The sequence below is a fragment of the Cryptomeria japonica genome, chromosome 9 (assembly GCF_030272615.1).
Source record: "Cryptomeria japonica chromosome 9, Sugi_1.0, whole genome shotgun sequence".
Classification (NCBI taxonomy): Eukaryota; Viridiplantae; Streptophyta; class Pinopsida; order Cupressales; family Cupressaceae; genus Cryptomeria; species Cryptomeria japonica.
Window position 1 is genome coordinate 141832906 of NC_081413.1, and position 21529 is coordinate 141854434.

Sequence of the window (21529 nt, forward strand, 5' to 3'; positions counted from 1 at the left end):
TGTTGTTAGTTGATTGTGGTTAAAGTTTCACTAGAATTTGTGATTCAATAATGATAGGATTAACTATTAGCACTTTTGTATGGTTATGAATTTTGGATAATTGATTTCACGATCTTTTAAAATTGAGTTTTGAGTATAAGTGTGGATACACAAACTTATTGCAAATATATGAAGTAACATAATATTAACTATTAAGGTCATAATTAATAGAAATAACAAGTGAAAACACTATCTAGACCATGAATTATACCAACACAAGAATAAGTAGTTCTACCATAAGGTGGATGAACTAAGAAGTATTAGAATAGTATTGCTTAAAAAAACCATAAGGTATACATTTTGATATGATAATGATTTGACAAATATACTATTCCTATGGTTTTACAGATGACTTGGGTATTGATCATGCTCTTGGAAGTTTATAACTATTGTGTTAAGTATTTTGATGTTTAGAGGATTTTTATGTGAGCTTGTTGATGCATGTCAGTTTCTATCTAGGAGGAAGTCCTCTTCGATTATGATACCTTATTTTATAGAACTCCATTACAATGGGACCTCACTTGGACTTGTATTAAGGTTTTTGTATCTTGAGGTATGGTGATGATATTTTGACTACTATTTTATAGGGATATACACTCTTCGTTGATGTCCCTCTTATAGATTGAGTCAAGATTGGATGACAACTTATGTGTAAGTTTGGTTGGATATCTATGCCTAGAGAGAGATATCTAGGATTGTGTTATTGTTAACAAAATCTACATTAACTTTATTCTCATGTGCAAAATGATCTTAAGGTGTATAAAACCTTAGTATATAAGGAAGAAAAAATAAGTATTACTTTGATAAGACAAATAACATTCATTTGGTGGGAAATTTATGTTACCCTTATTTATTAATAAGATGAGGGTTTTTCTATGTGGGAGTTCTAGATGTATATTCTATAAGTGATACCTTGGAAGGAGAATTGTATGTGACTTTGATCCTATTTGGAAGTGGGTACATAGGTAGTCTTTGGGTGAAGGATACCATTGTAACCTCAAGTCTCTATGTGAAGGTTTAGGGTATAACTCTAAGGTTTGAGGTTGTTCTTATACTTGTTTGACCTCGCCTCTTTAGTAGGCTTTAGTTTGAGGCTAAAAATGTATTAGATAGTTATGAATGAATTAAAAAAACTTTGATAACTTGTATTTACTATTGAAATAAAATTAGACTAATAAAGTTTAATGAGGTGAATAATGAGTATTTTTATTTGCTATAAATGGTCCACTTGTTGTAGCTATATGTCTAGTTTTGAGCTGATCTTGTGATGACATTCTTGAAAGTTGAATATGACATTTGTAATAAAAAACTATAAGTATACTTGTGTAAGGTTGGGCATATTTTTCTTTGTATCATTTTAATAAAGAATGTGTTTCTAATAACAACTTTAACGAAATGAGTGGTTTGACTACTTTATAATTTGTATTTGTTTATGCATACCAATTGAGTATCTAGGCCATTTCATATGGGTTCAGTGTCATAACCCTCATTTATCACTTTTGATTTGATACTATTACTATTATATCTTTTTGTGGTTGAGATATTGAATATGGTTGAATAATTATTATAAAAGGTTAAATAATGGACCTACGTACACACTTGGAGAATATAATTTAAATAGGCATTATTTAATTTCTCATTTTCAAATAGGCACATGTTGTAGGAGAAATTAGAAGCTTCTAGAGGAATCTTCATTCTTTAATTTCCTTGCATGTAACTTCCCCCACTAAGTTATTAATCAATTTTGCATGGATCCAATATTGGAAAAGAATCTCATTTTCAATTAATTTCTCTAGATAGTGGAATTGAGGGATTTTTTCTATATAGTGTATGCAAGTTTTTGAAAAGAGGTAGTTGATTATTTTTGAAGATAAAATTTCCCAAGTTATTAGAAGTAGTAGGTTTTTCTTTGTAGTCACATTTCATTGTAGGATTGTTAAGTAGTTGTTTTGAAGAAATTTCATAAAGTTGCAAGGAAGGATCAAGGGAGGCTAGCTTGAAGAATTTGTAGGGGATTCTACATCGAGCTTCAAGTATCCAGGTTCTCCTCTTTTAATTGACATGTGTGAACTTTGTATTTTGCAAGAAATAGTTTATTCTCTCTCATAAAATTTATTTCATATAAAAGATCTACCATCTTAGTTAATTAGAAAAGTTAATCAAGAAAATTCTATTAATTCTTTGTTGTTTTAAGAAAAGAAAAAAAAGTAAACCTTTTCTCCTTAAAAATGCATATAACGATATCTATTTAATTAATTAATTTTTCTTTAGGAAAAAAGAAGGAAACAGATCTGCTTTTGCTTTCCTTTCTTTTTAAGTCTAGATTTGTGCAAAAATCCTATTTTTCCTATTTAGTTATTTTTCCAAGAATTAATTCTTCTCTCTGTGAATAAAATTACCCATGCATGAATCTTTGTTTTCTTGTTTTTATTCTTTTCTTTCATGTGAATAAAAATTATTTACCCATGTATGAATCTTGTTTTGAATAAAAAAAATTATTTACCATTGTATGAATCTTGTTTTCTTCTTTTCTTCCTGTGAATGAAACTTACTAGGAATAAAGATTAATTTCCTTTGTATGAATCTTGTTTCTTGTTTTTATTCTTTTCTTTCCTCTGAATAAAACTTATCACTCTCCCAGAAGCTTATTTTATTCCAGAGAGTAAACCCATTTCTCTCTCTCTGAACATTGATTGATCATCTTAAAACCCTTAATTAATTCATTCCCCTCAATAAATGACTATTGCTCTCATGAGAGAAATTTCATTTGTATTTATTGTCCTTTGAGAAAATAAAATAAAATCTCCCCTTTGTTTTATTTGCCTCAATTCCAAGCATAATGTAAAGATGCAATATTTATTTTAATAACTTACGATACAAAATAATAATAATAATAATAATAACAAGTGCCACATAGTGGCGAGTACTTGCCTCTTGATTTGTAGTTGAAATAGTAATTTTTGTTATAGTTATTGAATTTTTTTATTAATTATATAACTAATATAGTGTTGGACTATGATAAATTACAATTTTTTTGGTAGATAACCTTCTTGCTATGTGAGGATCAAATATTTGGCTGTTCAATGTCATTTTGTTAGGGAGTAGGTATATATTAGTGATTATTTTACAAATCGTAGAAGTCCTATAGCGTTTACATGGTGCAAGCATCCAATAGTTTTACTATTAGATGCATGAGTTGTATTTTTTATGTCTATTATAAACTCTATCATAGTACATGCAAAATTTGGGCCACTTTAGATCATTGTTGTATGACATGAGGGCTTCTCTTAGTGCAACATTAATGTGGCTATAATTATAAAATATTTGGTGAATAACACATTAACAACTATATTTGAATTGTGCTATGTGGAGGTTGTACACTATAGTGTATAGTTTAATTCCTACAGGAATCTAACTGAAACTAATTCCTCATAAGTCTGTTGCTGAATTAATTAAAAACTTCTTATTACCATTTTGCATGTCTCTTCTTTTAATTATAGACTTGGAAACAAGTGTACAAAGAAGTTATCTGAATATATGAATGATCTCTATGAAGGAAAAGTCTATGCCCTACTTCAGGCAACAATCTTACCTTAAACTTAGGTGGTGCTCAGGATTTGAGGTGCGGTCTAATTTAGTTGGTATCTAAAATTGGCACATGGATTAGCCTAGTCTTATTTATGGCTTGGGTATCTAAAACCGGCACATGGATTAGCCTAGCCTTATTTATGGTTGTCTAAAAGCTGCATTCTGACTGGAAGTGGAACTCAGTCTTTGGTAACTGATGTTGCATGCTAACTTGAACTGTTACCCAATACCTAGTAATTGATGTTGCATGCTAACTAGAACTTAATCCAAAAGACAAAAAAAAAAAAAAAAATATTCATAAAAATCATCACAACTATGTCACTTTTATTCACAATGATTACTAAAATTGTATGATTTTGAATTTTAATTTCTAAAGATTAATCTTTAGATCTACACCTATAGAAATCAATCAAATCACATCTATATGGTTCAAAATTATAATTGAAGCAACAACAACAGAAGGAGGTGGTAGAGGAAGAGCACTAGCAATACAACAAGGGAGTCCCCCACAGCAGCGTAATCCTCGAAGGCCACTGGGAGATATTGGAAATATCACTGGTCACATCACATCGTGAAGCAATGTTCCAAAAAATGAATCTGTATCAAGGTATCATGCTTCATATATTTAACATTGTTCATATTTTCTTGTTTGCTTGGTCTTTTGTTTGTTCTTATAAGCTTCATCCTGGTAAATAGTTTTAGCACAAAGGAGAAAAGTAAGAGAATGAAACAAAAAAATTGTAGGATTATCTTGCACTCACATCCAACCAAATATGGAGGCTCTAATGCAAAACCAAAAAATCTTATATTTTAGAAAATACCTCATGTAAATCAATAGGTTGTAAAAAATAATTGCCCTAAATTAGGAATACGACTATTCTGATAAATGACAGTCAAGCTTATAAACAATTAGATTTTACATGACTAATTGTAAACCTTAAATAATGCAATAATAAGAAACATTATTGCCCTTGTGATGATTTAGTTTTTACATGACTAATTGTAAACCTAAATAATGCAATAATAAGAAACATTATTGCCCATTTATAGAAATAACTTCAATGACAATTACTGCTCATCTCATACAAACTATAAACAAAGTATTAACAAAAATAGTAAAAAAAAATTAATAACCATATAAGCACAAGTGAATTTTTACATTGACCTTTCTTCTCATTGAATTGTTTGTGAGAAAGGAGGAAGTTAAAGATTGTATATGCTTCCCTTACAGGTTGATGAAAGTGTGAGCTAATTGTATCTTTATTTATGGTTATCAATAGATTAATATCATTTGTTCTTATCTCCCTAGTTTCCAAGTGCGCGTCCACCACTGCCATTCTATTACTATGATAGATTTTAATCCCACTTTTTTCGTGTGAGAAAAACTACGAAAAAAGCATCTTATAAATTTTATAGAAGGTTGCATCCAAAGCAATATACCATTCATACAATCGATGAAAAAAAGGGAAAAAAGAAATAACATATTAAAAAAACCTCCCTTAATTAAAATGAAAGGTATGACTTTTTCTTTTGTGAATATATAGTATTTTGATTATTATTAATAATTTATATTATTAAAATAATATATTATTTTTATTTAATTTTTTAAGTTGTAAAAATAAACCTTTGAATAATTGATTTGTTTGGAAAAAAACTTAAAAATAAACAGAAACAGTAAAAAAATAAATAAAAAAAATTAATAACTATATAAGCACAACAAATGAATTTTTACATTGACCTTTCTTCTCATTGAATTATTTGTGAGAAAGGAGGAAGTTAAATACTGTGTATGCTTCCCTTACAGCTAGATGAGAGTGTGAGCTAATTGTATCTTTATTTATGGTTATCAATAGATTAATATCATTTGTTCTTATCTCCCTAGTTTCCAAGTGCACGTCCACCACCGCCATTCTATTACCGTGATAGCTTTTAATCCTACTTTTTTCATGTGAGAAAAACTACAGAAAAAGCATCTTATAAATTTATAGAAGGTTGCATCCAAAGCAATATATCATTCATACAATCGATGAAAAAAAGAGAAAAAAGAAATAACGTATTAAGAATACCTCCCTTATTTAAAATGAAAGTTATGACTTTTTCTATTGTGAATATATAAGATTTTGAGTATTATTAATAATTTATATTATCAAAATAATATATTGCTTTTATTTTATTTTTTAAGTTGTAAAAATAAACCTTTGAATAATTGATTTATTTGGAAAAAAACTTAAAAATAAACAGAAATAGTAAAAAAAATTTTAAAAAAAATTTAACAACCATATAAGCACAACAAATGAATTTTTATGTTGACCTTTCTTCTCATTGAATTATTTGTGAGAAACAAGGAAGTTAAAGACTGTGTATACTTCCCTTACAGCTAGATGAAAGTGTGAGCTAATTGTATCTTTATTTATGGTTATCAATAGATTAATATCATTTGTTCTTATCTCCCTAGTTTCCAAGTGCACGTCCACCACCGCCATTCTATTACCGTGATAGATTTTAATCCCACTTTTTTCGTGTGAGAAAAACTATGGAAAAAGCATCTTATTAATTTTATAGAAGGCTTCGTCCAAAGCAATATACCATTCATACAATCGATGAAAAAAAGGGAAAAAAGAAATAACATATTAAAAAAACCTCCCTTATTTAAAATGAAAGGTTTGAATTTTTCTTTTGTGAATATATAAGATTTTGATTATTATTAATAATTTATATTATCAAAATAATATATTGTTTTTATTTTATTTTTTAAGTTGTAAAAATAAACATTTGAATAATTGATTTGTTTGGAAAAAAACTTAAAAATAAATAGAAACAGTAAAAAAATAAATAAATAAAAATTAATAACCATATAAGCACAACAAATAAATTTTTACGTTGACCTTTCTTCTCATTGAATTATTTGTGAGAAAGGAGGAAGTTAAATACTGTGTATGCTTCCCTTACAGGTAGATGAAAGTGTGAGCTAATTGTATCTTTATTTATGGTTATCAATAGATTAATATCATTTGTTCTTATCTCCCTATTTTCCAAGTGCACGTCCACCACCACCACTCTATTACCGTGATAGATTTTAATCCCACTTTTTTTGTGTGAGAAAAACTACGGAAAAAGTATCTTATAAATTTTATAGAAGGTTGCGTCCAAAGCAATATATCATTCATACAATCGATGAAAAAAAGAGAAAAAAGAAATAACATATTAAGAATACCTCCCTTATTTAGAATGAAAGGTATGACTTTTTCTTTTGTGAATATATAAGATTTTGATTATTATTAATAATTTATATTATCAAAATAATATATTGTTTTTATTTTATTTTTTAAGTTGTAAAAATAAACCTTTGAATAATTGATTTGTTTGGAAAAAAAACTTAAAAATAAACAGAAACAGTAAAAAAAATAAAAATAAAAATTTAATAACCATATAAGCACAACAAATGAATTTTTGCATTGACCTTTCTTCTCATTGAATTATTTGTGAGAAAGGAGGAAGTTAAAGACTATGTATGCTTCCCTTATAGGTAGATGAAAGTGTGAGCTAATTGTATCTTTATTTATGGTTATCAATAGATTAATATCATTTGTTCTTATCTCCCTAGTTTCCAAGTGCATGTCCACCACCACCATTCTATTATCGTGATAGATTTTAATCCCACTTTTTTCATGTGAGAAAAACTACGAAAAAAACATCTTATAAATTTTATAGAAGGCTTCGTCCAAAGCAATATACCATTCATACAATCGATGAAAAAAAGGGAAAAAAGAAATAACATATTAAAAAAACCTCCCTTATTTAAAATGAAAGGTTTGAATTTTTCTTTTGTGAATATATAAGATTTTGATTATTATTAATAATTTATATTATCAAAATAATATATTGTTTTTATTTTATTTTTTAAGTTGTAAAAATAAACCTTTGAATAATTGATTTGTTTGGAAAAAAACTTAAAAATAAACTGATTTAATTTTATTTTTTTAATAAATTAATAAATCTGTTATTAAATTTTTTATAACTTATATTACATGTGAATAAACTTAGAATTTATATTATTATATTATAATGTAATGAATATTTTAGATCAATTTTTTTTATGTTGCTTAGGATTTTTTCACAATGATATAGTTTCATTATCCTCTTTTTTATATGATTTTATGTTTTTTTTGGTTTTATGATATTTTTTATTTCTAAAAGGTCGTGGAATTTCAAAAATCCTTTTTAAATTTTTATCTTTAGATTTCAAAAACAATTTTTATTTTGTCAATAGCATTTTATTAAATATTCCCAATACTTCAATTAAAATGGATATTTATCTTTTTTGCCAAAAAAATATTATTGAAATTTAGTTTATTTTGATTATAAATTAAAGAACATTTTAAATATAATACATATTTTTTATCTTGTTCATAGGTTAACTTAAAAGAATTACCTATTACAACAAATAATGAAATTAAAATTTAAGCACTTATTTTAGATTCACAAGATTGTATCATTTATAAGTTTTTAGAAACTCAAATTAAAGAAGGTAAATAATTTTAAAATGTGCGGTGATTCCGAAAAACCTGAGATTATGCGTTGTTTCGAGAAACCCGCCTATAAGAGGCAAAACGATATTAGCCAATCGTTTGCAACGACAATATTTTTTGTAAATTATAATGTTAACAAATGTGCATCTATGTTATAATATAAATTAAAAAAATTTAAAGAAAGAAAAATAATTGCTTTTCCTTGGTCTAAATAATTTTTTTTAATAACCATATAAGCAAAACAAATGAAAATATGCCTATAATATTTTCTCCTCTTGAAATTTTAATAAAACTCAAATAAAACAATATATATATATATATATATATATATATATATATATATATATATATATATATATATATATATATATATATATATATAAGTTATTAAAATCGTATTTCATTATGAATAGAAAAATAAAATGTCAATGATTAAATGATATCGAATTATGTTAATGGTGGAACGAAGTTATTATTAACCGTTTGGGAAGAGGTACCCTCCACTACCCCTACGGTCATTGCCACGGTAGTGGAGGGCCTGCGGCCGCCCCCCTCATCACTATGGGCCTCCACCTGTAGGTTCGCAGTGGTGGTGGGACTCATGGCCCCACTCCATTTCCTCCTCATTTGCAATTAAAACATTCTTTGATTAAGTTTTTTTTTTTTTAAAAGGAAATTTTAATCAATTTACTTTTATTATTATTTTAGACATGTATTTATATATACATATATAAATAAAAAGAAAAAAAAGATATAATAAATAAATAAATAAATAATTGTGTTATTGGTTTAAGGGCTTATTTTATTTTATTTGTGATTTATTAGTTTTAATAATATAAACATACATATATAGAAAAAGAATGTTAATTTATTTACATTAATTGTAAATCCAAATTTTATTAATTACAAATTGTTATCTCTATTGGTAAATTCTAAGGCAACATTAAAATTAGATAAATGGAAAAAAAAATCGTTTTGTCAAAGTGATTGGGAAAACTTACGTAGGAATGATTAATTTGAATTCATTCGCAATAATTTTAACGTAAGATTCCTCTAAGTAGATTCTTTTAATTAGATGATTCATATATTTCATGAATTTAGATTTGATCAAGCAGACTAAAGGAATCTTCTTTTCCTTTTTAAGTATCAATGGTTTTTTTGTTTGTTTTTTTTAAAAAAAGGTAAAATTAGAAAAAGAGGAACTTAATGCCATTGGGGGTGCATTTATTCTTTCTTGTTATTACCATACAAGTTACACTTTCTTATTTATCCTTGCTAGTTGCATAATTGATGTTATATTTCAAGATGTTAGATGGTAGATCTCTTATTCATTAATAAGATTCCAGTTCAAGGGATTTTCCTTTTTTATATATATAGAGTTAATTTTATGGCTTAATTCTCAATAGTGGTTTCTGTTCTATCTACATTAGAATACTGTTAATTGCATTTGAATATAAGAGTTAGACCTCTTAGTTAGAAAACTAAACAAAGGGAGTTGGAAAACAAAAACCTAGCAGCATTCGGTATTTATGGTGCCTCTGGGTCATGCTTGCGAGTAATGTCGTCGTGTTGAACTACTGCACCTAACGCATAATAAAGTTGCATCAACGACGTCTATGGCATCGTCCCTATAAATCATCAGGGAGTAATAAGGGACACTTGGAAGTTAAAATCCAAGGGGCGGGTAATCCCCCTTGGATCGATAATCTAATAAGATAATCTTTAAATGATTTTACATCCACTAGTTAAACCATAGTAAACCCCTTTAGTGTTGATTGAGTGAAATGCTTTTATAAATTTGGCTTAATCTCGAAGAGTTGTTGACAATTGACAATTGGGTCAAGGGTGACGCTTATGATAGGAATTAGGACTTAGTTGTTTTAGGCCACAAACAATAGGCCACCTTGAGCCTTTGCTTAAAAGCTACCATAGTGGGTAGCAACCACAAAGAAACTATCTAGGACATTGACCCTAGAAAGGGTTGCGTACCCACCAAACAATTTACATTAAATCATAGATTAGAAAACATAACTACATACTTTACACCTTGATCCTGTGTTGAAATGGGTATGTAGGCAGTCTAGGGATGAAGTTGTCCCTATTACTCAGGTGTTCGGGGATGAGACCTAGTATTTGATATAATAGATGGATTGCAAAGCCTCCTAATTGAAAGATAAGGGAAATAAAGGAAAAAGTATTTCAATGCATACGCGGAAGGAATCTCGTATGGATTCGCTTGACTTCCTTAGGCTTTAGGCCAAATTTCGAGGCAGAATTCAAGCTTGCATTATGTTATTTTAATTACTCCTAAGGACGGCAACCTTGGTGCACTCCTATTAGAGGAGTGTAGTACTTAGTGAGTGACTCAAGACCCGGATGGTCCCGATGAGTCTAAGTCTCTAGCCAGAGCACCTCCTATCTCAAGTTGGATAGATGCCTACCCAGTTTGGGTAGATGCCTATCATGTCATGGATAGATTAAACCTCTTGTTCCGTATGGACAGATGCCTAACCCGTATGGTTAGATGCTCATCCCGGATGGATGAATGCCTATTCCAAATGGATAGATGCCTAGAGTATGTGATTGAATCAAACACAATTGATTAAATAAATAAATAAATGGTCAAAATTTATTGGGTTAAGTAAAGCGGGTTACTACATGTGGTAGTAGAGTGAAGGTTCAAATCTAGGCCTTGTGCTCACTTCAACTTACAGAACTAAGGGAGTGTATTGCAATGGTAGAGAATAATTATAAAATCTTAAATAAAGAACTAACTATATAATTTAATTTACAGGTAAACCCTAGATGGCTAGAGGAAGGGGAAGAGGAAGAGGAAGAGGAAGGGGGAATGGAAGACGTACTACCACTAGGAGACATAGGAAACCTAACCATGAGGAAAACAATGAAGAAAACCATAAGGAAAACCATGAAGGGAATCAACAAAACCAAGGGAATAATGAAGATGGGGTTGAGGGTATAATCAACCTAATAACTGAACAAAGGGATAAGATCAACTTCTTGGAGCAATCAATGTAGGACCTTAGGGCAAGGTAGAATGACATCAAAAATAGAAGCGGAATTGAAAATGGAAACCCTGGTAACAATCAAGGGAATGTGATGGTCAATAGAAGAGAAAACAACATGTTGGAACTCTCTAAGGATTTTAAGAAAATCACCCCCCTAAGTTTGATGGAAAGCAAATAGGTGAAGGAGCTAAAAATTGGTTAAATGAAATGGAAAATTATTTCAAACTAAGGGATTTTAGCGAAACAACCAAGGCCTTATGGGGTTCCTATCAACTCACAGGGGAGGCAGCTAGTTGGTGGACCAACACAAAGGAGCAAAATGGGTATAGCAGGGATATGATCACATGGGATCAATTTGTTCACCATTTTCATAAAATGTGGTTACCACAATTGTTCTTTGATGAGAAGGCGGGAGAGTTCCATAATCTATGACAAGGGTCCCTATCAGTCCAGCAATATTTGGATAAGTTTGCTAAATTTCTTAAGTACATACCTATGTACCAAAAGGACGAAGAAGGTCAAACAAAGAAGTTCATTTTGGGACTGAATACTAACATAGGGGCAGAGGTTGACATGCATGGATCCAAAAACATGAACGAAGTACTTGAAAAGTCCCTAATGCAGGAGAGAAAGATTCAAGCCCTAACAGTAGCAAGGCAGAACTATAATGGGAACCACTCATTTAAAAGGAAGCAGGAATTCAAGGGGAACACTAACTTCAACAAAAGTCAAAGAAATAATTCTTCTAAAAGAAGGCCACCCCCTAATCAATATCAGAGGAATGGAAATAATAATGATAATAATAACATGGGCAATAATAACAAGGGCAATTATAACAGGAATGACCAGCACAATAGGATAACTTATCCACCCAAGGCTAGTGAAATAAGGAATGATCCCCCTAGGAATCAAGGCAGGAGGGGACCTCCAGGTGGGTGTTTTATGTGTGGGGGAAACCATTTTGCTAGATAATGTCCCAAAATGCAAGGTTAGATTAGGGCCAATCAGCCACAACAAGAGCCTCAACAAAGGATTCATGCAGCAGTTAGGAACTGAAGAACAAGATTCTAGAATGTTCTCGTGGAAACTACAGGTACACTATTTGAACAACCAATTTTAATTCTAATTGACACTGGGTCATCTGAATGTTTCATCTCAACTGAATCAGTAAGTGTAGACACCTAAAATTGTCATGTCTAATTAAATAAATATTTTATTTATTTAATTACTTTATCCTAATTCTTCTATTAATTAAATAAATCTTTATTTATTTAATTAATTCATTTATCCTCTTCTAGCCTTATTTCTCATTTAAATAAATGCTTTATTTATTTAAATTATACTTTTTCCTAAATTAAATAAATATCTTATTTATTTAATTGATCCCACTTCTTCCATTGATTAAATAAATCTTTATTTATTTAATTAATTCATTAGCCTTTTCCACCTATGACACATGTCATTCATCTCTTAATTCCTACACTACCTACCCCTTTCATTATTTTATTATTTTCTTTACCTACCCTCTAATCATAGCCGACCATTTATCTTTTACACCTCTCAATCTTATCCCTCCATTTCATATAGTGTCTTCTATATAAGAGGATACTTCCTTCATTATCAACCCCCACTTATGACGCGACTACACTACGCTTTTCCACTTTCATATGCGATCCTACTTGCAACCACATTTCCGTTCTTTATTGAGCTTTTGTGCACATATAAAATCTAAGAGCAAATATATCAAGCAAGATCAATGGAGATAGGAGGAATGAAGATCCGAACCCTATTGGACATGTGATGGTATAATCCTTGTGATTTCATTTGATTTGCATTGTCTTAGGTAGTCTTCATATGTTATGGTGGATCTTTGTTGCTGTTAGGCTAGGGTTTTGTGGTTGAATTCATTTAGTCTTTCATCATTATTGTTATCCATTTTCACCGTATACAGTAAGAAAATATGCTTTAAAATTTAATCAAATGGAGTCATCATGGATGGTTCAATATGGGGATAAGGCAACTAGGGAAGTAACTAAGTGTTTGCCAAGGGCAAGGGTACAATTTTCTGATTTTGAAACAAGGGTAGATCTCTATGTGGCTCCCCTAGGGTTATATGATGTAATTATTGGAATGAGTTGGTTAACAGATCATCAAGCTAGTGTAGATTTCTATAACAAAGTTGTTGAATGTTTGGATGATGGGGGAAAAAGGGTCAAAATCCAAGGAAATTTTAACCCCATTAACATAGAAACCATATCAGCCATGCAATTAAAGAAGGAAAGAAGAAGAGGAGGCCTAATCTATATAGTTGGAATTGATGAAGGAGAAGAGGAAAATACCCCAACCTTTTAAAATACCCCTTACGAGAATTCAAGGACGTATTTCTAGAAGAATTACCAGGCTTACCCCCTAAAAGGAAGTTTGACTTTTCAATTGACATACTACCGAGAGTTGAACCAGTATCAAGGGCACCTTACCGAATGAACACAAATGAATTACAAGAACTCAAAATGAAATTAGAGGAACTCTTAGCTAAGGGATTAATAAGGCCAAGTGTATCACCATGGGGAGCACCAGTCTTATTTGTTAAGAAGAAGGATGGGACCTTAAGACTATGCATTGACTATAGGATGTTGAACAAGGTCACAATAAAGAATAGGTATCCCTTACCTCGAATATAGGATCTTTTTGAACAAATGAAAGGAGCAACAATTTTCTCGAAGATAGACCTTCGATCAGGATATCATCAACTCAGAATTAAAGAAGAGGACATTTCAAAGATAGCTTTTAGGACTAGATATGGGCATTATGAATTCACGGTAGTACCTTTTGGTGTAACCAATGCCCCAGCTACATTTATGAACCTAATGAATAGTGTACTCCATGACTACTTGGACAAATTTGTCTTGGTATTTTTGGATGACATCTTGATTTACTCTAGGGATGAGGAGGAACATTTAGTACACCTACAAATGGTTTTACAAAGGTTGAGGGAACATAAGTTATACGAAAAACTATCAAAATGTGCCTTCTTTGAAGAAAAGATTCACTACCTTGGACATATCATATCAAAGGAAGGAATAACAGTTGATCCAGATAAGATAAAGGCAATAGTAGAATGGTTGATCCCTAAAAAAATTTCAGAGGTAAGAAGCTTTATGGGGCTAGCAAGGTACTATAGGAGGTTTGTGGAAGGATTCTCCAAGATAGAAAACCCTATCACATCATTGCAAAGAAAAGGTAAAAAGTTTGTTTGGACAAAGTAAAGTGATAAGGTATTTCAAATTTTGAAAGAAAAACTAACTTCAGCACCCATTTTAAGGGTACCAGATCCGAATGGATACTTCACAGTCATAACTGATGCTTCTATTGAAGGTTTAGCAGAAGTACTTATTCAAGATGAAGGGGAAGTAGCTTATGAATCGAGGTAGTTGAAGACTCATGAAGTTAATTATGCGTCCCACACTTAGAGTTAGCAGCAATTGTGCATGCCCTACAAAAATGGAGACACTTCTTACTTGGGAAGCCCTTTGAGTTAAAATCTGATAATCAAGGACTAAAGTACATTTTCACTCAACCCAACTTAAATTCTAGACAAAGAAGGTGGTTAAATTTTTTAAGTGAGTATGATTTTGAAATTGAATATATTAAAGGGAAGGAAAATAGGGTGGCAGATGCTTTAAGTAGGAGGAGGCACTTGATGACTATAGCAACATTCAAAAATACTTTCAAAAGGCAAGTAATAGATGAGAAAGGACATGACTCATGGTATGAGCAAGTCAAATTGAATCTAGAACACGATCCAACAAATCCTAAGGTTGAGGGGTATACATTAGATGAAGAAGGGTTGCTTAGATACAATAACAAAATCTATGTTCCTAGTTTAGGGGACTCAAGGAAGGTAGTCTTATTGGAGGCTCATAATACCCCTTACTTAGGGCACCTGGGAGTTAATAAAATTTATGTAGATCTAAAGAAGCTACACTTTTGGCAAGGGATGAAGAATGACATAGTTAAGTATGTGGCTAAATGTTTGGAGTGTCAAAGGGTAAAGGTAGAGCATAGACATCTAGCTGGATTATTATGGTTACATGATGTACCTCAACACAAGTGGCAAGTTATTAGCATGGATTTTGTGCAAGGGTTGCCCATGTCACCTCTAGGCATGATACAATAATTGTGGTAATTGATAAAATCACTAAGGTGACACACTTTATACCAAGGAATTTGATGGATGATGCACCTACTTTGGCAAGGTGCTTTGTTAAGGAAATATTTAGGTTGCATGGAATGCTAGAGAAAATTATATCAGATAGAGATGCTAGATTCACTTCAAGGTTCTGGACAACTCTTCAATCAGCTTTGGGAACTCAACTAAATTTAATTACTACATACCATCCTGAAACTGACGGTCAAACAGAAAGGACAAATCGGATTTTGGAAGACCTACTTTGCATGTACTGCATGTACCAACAAAAGAAATGGGAAGAGTACCTACCTCTAGTAAATTTTTCTTACAATAACACATTTCAAACATCCTTGGGAATGACACCTTTTGAAGTATTATATGGTAGGCCATGTCGAACACCTTTGAGCTGGGACAGTCTTGAAGATAGAGTAATTATTGGTCCAGATATGTTGAAGGAAATGGAAAGGAAAGATAAGGAGACTAGGCAAAGATTGAAGGAAGCCTCGGATAGGCAGAAGAGTTATGTAGACAAGAACAAGACACCAAGTGGGTTTGAGGTGGGAGAGAGAGTCTTCCTGAGGGTTAGGCCACACAAGAGTTCCATTAGGTTTGGTAAAAAGACTAAGCTTGCACCTTGTTATGTTGGGCCTTTTGAGATCTTGGATAGGATTAATCCAGTTGTGTACTGGTTGGCTTTACCTCCCTAATTGAGTTGAATCCATGCTGTCTTCCATGTATCTCTTCTTAAAAAGTATGTGCTTGATGAAAAACATATCTTGAATTGGGATGCCTTAAAGGTCCAAGAAATAGGGGTAATAATGATAGAGCCATTCAGAATCTTGGAGAGGTGCCAGTACCAATTGTGCAATAGAGAGGTTGATCAATGCAAAGTACAATGGAAACAATATGATGAAAAGAATGCCCCATGGGAAGACACTAGGGAAATGCAACAGTTGTTTCCTTTTTTGTTTTAGACTAATCATAAACTATAGACTCTTTTATGGATACATTGAATAAGTGCATCGGGATGATGCACAATTTAAGGGGGGAAGGATGTCATAACCCTCCTCTATCACTTTTGATTCGATACTATTACTATTATATCTTTTTGTGGTTGAGCTATTGAATATGGTTGAAAAATTATTATAAAAGGTGAAATAATGGACCCACATACACACTTGGAGAATATAATTTAAATAGGCATTATTTAATTTCCCATTTTCAAATAGGCACATGTTGTAGGAGAAATTAGAAGCTTCTAGAGGAATCTTCATTCTTTAATTTATGTGCATGTAACTTCCCCCACTAAGTTATTAATCAATTTTGCATGGATCCAATATTGGAAAAGAATCTCATTTTCAATTAATTTCTCTAGATAGTATAATTGAGGGAGTTTGTCTATATAATGTATGCAAGTTTTCGGAAAGAGGGGGTTGATTATTTTTGAAGAAAAAATTTCTCAAGTTATTGGAAGTAGTAAGTTTTTCTTTGTAGTTGCATTTCATTGTAGGATTGTTAAGTAGTTGTTTTGAAGAAAATTCATAAAGTTTCAAGGAAGGATCAAGGGAGGCTAGCTTGAAGAATTTGGAAGGGATTCTACATCGAGCTTTGAGTATCCAGGTTCTCCTCTTTTAATTGACATGCGTGAACTTTGTATTTTGCAAGAAATAGTTTATTCTCTCTCTTAGAATTTATTTCATATAAAAGATCTACCATCTTAGTTAATTAGAAAAGTTAATCAAGGAAATTCTATTAATTCTTTGTTGTTTTAAGAAAAAGAAAAAAAAAAGTCAACCTTTTCTCCTTAAAAATGCATATGAGGATATCTATTTATTTAATTAATTTTCCTTTAGGGAAAAAGAAGGAAATAGATCTGCTTTTGCTTTCCTTAATTTTTAAGTCTAGATTTGTGCAAAAATCCTATTTTTCCTATTTAGTTCTTTTTCCAAGAATTAATTCCTCTCATGAGAGAAATTTCATTTGTATTTATTGTCCTCTGAGAAAATAAAATAAAATCTCCTCTCTGTTTTATTTGCCTCAATTCCAAGCATAATGTGAAGATGCAATATTTATTTCAATAACTTCTAATACAAAATAATAATAATAATAATAATAATACATTTCAAATGAAAATGTTCCTTTGTGAAAAAATTATTTTTCTGCTTCTGTGAAATCATCTGAGAACAATTTACTTTAATACCTTCCATACCTGTGAGTAGATTATTTTTCCTTATAATAATATTTTCCCCTCTTGAAATTTTAATAAAACTCAAATATATATATATATATATATATATATGTGTGTGTGTGTGTGTGTTATTAAAATCATATTTCATTATGAATAGAAAAATAAAATGTCAATGATTAAATGATATCGAATTATGTTAATGGTGGAGCGAAGTTATTATTAACAATTTGGGGAGCGGTACGCATGGTTGTCCCCTCAACACTGCGGGTTTGCACTTGCAGGTCCGCAGTGGTGGTGGGACCCGTGGCCCCCCACTCTCCATTTCCCCCTCATTGGCAATTAAAACATTCTTCGATTAATTTTTTTTTTTTAAAGGAAATTTTAATCAATTTACTTTTATTATTATTTTAGATATGTATTTATATATACATATATAGATAAAAAGAAAAAAATATATATAATAAATAAATTAAATAATAATTGTGTTATTGGTTTAAGGGCTTATTTTATTTATTTGTGATTTATTAGTTTTAATAATATAAACATACATATATAGAAAAAGAACGTTAATTTATTTACATTAATTGTAAATCCAAATTCTATTAATTACAAATTGTTGTCTCTATTGGTAAATTCTAAGGCAACATTAAAATTAGATAAATGGAAAAAAAATCGTTTTGACAAAGTGATTGGGAAAACTTAGGTAGGAATGATTAATTTGAATTCATTCTCAATAATTTTAATGTAAGATTCCTCTAGGTAGATTCTTTTAATTAGATGATTAATATATTTCACGAATTTAGATTTGAACAAGAAGACTAAAGGAATCTTCTTTTCCTTTTTAAGTATCAATGGTTTTTTTTGTTTTTTTTTTAAAAGGTACAATTAGAAAAAGACGAACTTAATGCCATTGGGGGCACATTTATTATTTTCTTGTTATTACTATAAAAGTTACACTTTCTTATTTATCCATGCTAGTTGAAGATGGTGAAAATGAGACTGAGGTGGATTAGATAGTAAACATGTAAATCAAAAATGAAAACACATGAAATCAAAAGACATAACTCAAATCACATGAAAACATGAATAAGATGCATATAGCTCACAACCTTTTTACCTTTTTCTTTGGATGGAGCTTAGATGGAGTTGAAGTGCGCCCAATGTGCCTCCAACTTCATGTTGATTTGCTCCTTGCTTGATTGATGTGGATGGCTCTCCAATATTGTGCACAAATGGATAAAAATGAATTTTGAGGAATGATATGGATGAGATGACTAAGTGTGGATGAGGGATGATTTTGACATGGTAAGGATGCAATGGTGATTTTCTAGGCTCAAACTAACAACATAAGCTTACTAAACTTGGAGATGATGAATGAAGGGATGGAGTCCTCAATTTATAGGAAGAGGAGAGGGAAAATGGATGGCTAGGATGGACCCAAGATGGAGGGCCAGGATTTCTTGTGAGCTCACACAAGGCCCAAGAGAGGGTGTGGAGACCATGAGATATGCCTTAAAGGCATTTCTTGTCTCCACACTCCTCAAGGTACATTGGGAAGACTTCCCAATGTGCCTTGAGAAGAGCAAGGGATAGGACATTCCTTAAAGAATGGGGAGGAAGAATTTAAAATTCTTCAAAAAGGGATGATCATGGGGATTGGAGGAATAAGAAGGAATTAAAAATTCCTTGGGAGATGAGATGCTTAGAGGAATGTGAGATAGTAGCTAGATGGAAGGGACAAGGAGTTGACTTTGTGGCAAATCATTAGGAGGGAGATTAGAGGAAAGGTAAGGTGGGATAAGATTTGTAGGAGGATTTGACTAGGAGAGAGAATGAGTGGAGGGAAATAAAAATTAGAAGAATAAGGTTAAGTGAGTTTAGGGAGTTTCTAGAAGAATTTATTAGATTAATGATGGATTAGGAAGATGATTTGTAGGAATCATGTAGGTTAACTAATTAATTAGAATTAATTAGCTAAGAGGAGGATTTGAGAAGATTTAATTTTTAGAAGAATAAAAAGAGGGGTTGATTTATTAAATAAATAAATCACATACTATAGTGACAGTATTAATTATAATTAATTAATATTGAGGAGAATTAGAATTTGCATAAGTAAATTAATTATGTGAGGAATTAAAAATAATTAAAATAATTTTTTAAAGTGTATACATTTTGCCCCTCTTTTACGCAGCGATAAATTTGGTGATGAGTAGAAGATAGGAGAAGAAGAATTAGATGCCCCAACGTAAAGCATGGGAGGTGTATGCCCCCTCAAGAATTTTTTCAGAAAAAAGACGAAAAATTCTCGAAAATAAATAAAGAAGGATTTTAGTGGAAGAGATGAGTGAGGAAGAAATATGAAGCAGATGTAGAAAACGTGGGAGGAAGAATGGAAGATGCGAGACCGCAGAGGAAAGGGGCCCTCACAAGGGCCCATATAAGCCACAATGGGCCCAATGAGGAGTCATTGTTATACACAAGCCTTGGAGCCACTCAGAGCGAAGAAGAAGAGAAGGAGAGATGGACCACATTCCAGTTCATAATCATCATGCCGAGAAGATTCGACAATTTGACTGACCGACCAGCTATGGACCACCGGTATGTAGGACTATCCCCCCTTTTGGAATTTTTGATTTAGGTAGAATTTTGGGCTATAAATGGGGGTCTAGGTTAAGTGAGGTGCACGCGTAGATCGTTGTTTCAGTGCGTGCACCCCTAGGTTAGCACGAGCGCTAGCAATTAGTGCGGGCACTCGCTGTAGGGTTGGGTAGAGTAGGGTTTTTTGGGGGGAATGGGGGGATTAGTTCAGTTGCTCGTGCTTCAATGCGAGCAGTTGCGCTTCGACGCAAGCACCCAAGTGGTTACGCGGACGCTCACATCGACTGGTCAAGAAATGGGGGCCCGAGCAGGGTAGGAGTCTCTGTTGGTGCAAGCGCCTGCCAATTGGCGCGAGCGTCACAGTTTTGGCACGAGTGCTGGATAGATCAGCATGTGTGCCTGGGAAGGGGGGAAATGAAGTTTTGGCTTAGAATTTTTGGAATAGGGGGAGGGTATGTGTTGGTATTTTGGTATGGTTTTGTCATTGATGTCAACACCTACTGAAAACAAGCACTTTGGAGATCCAGCAACATTCACCGGCAAGCAAGTAACTACTGCACAGTTACTGGTATATGGTTCACCGATAGGATATAACATTCAGTGGTATTTGGAATGATATGGAAGACACTTGGTAATGTCAAAAACATCATGTGGACACTTTGTTTTGAAGAATTAATCATTGGTATATTCATATTTGCATATTTGCTTTTACTGGCAAATAGGTCCAGGTTATCTAGGGTTACACCAACAGGTTTATCTTTTCCATATCAGCATGGCATGCTATGGAGATGATTTATTATTGATGTAAATGCATTAAGCCGACATGTTTAATTGGTTATTGCATCGGATATTATATTGTTTGTAAAATGATTTTATTGTAATATCTTGTAGAGCCGACCTACTAAAATTGGTCTTAGGGTATGGTATAAATGTAAGATCTTATTTGTAAGATCAAGTGTGAAATACGAAAAAGAATTGAGTGAAGGAATATGTAAGATTAATTAGAGGTATACACGAAGACATCATTTGAAGGTGAAGCTAGGTTTTTGTATAAGCATATCAGCATTACACCAGTACTGAATCCAGCATATGAAGATACTATTTTGTGCAGTACATTCTTATTGGATTTAACCATCCAACTGTAGTCAGTGTGACTCCCATTTGTGATTGAGCAGTGAGCTCTAGGTTGTTGGCCTTTCTGTATGTGCAGACCCCATTTATGTACACTTACTATCTGCAGTAGTATCATCTGATTGTGGGTAAGGTTTCCCACCATGGTTTTTCCCCTTACAGGGTTTCCACATACAAATATTGGTGTTATGTGTTGTGAATGACTTTATGTTTGTGTTTCATGCATTAATATTTACCAGTA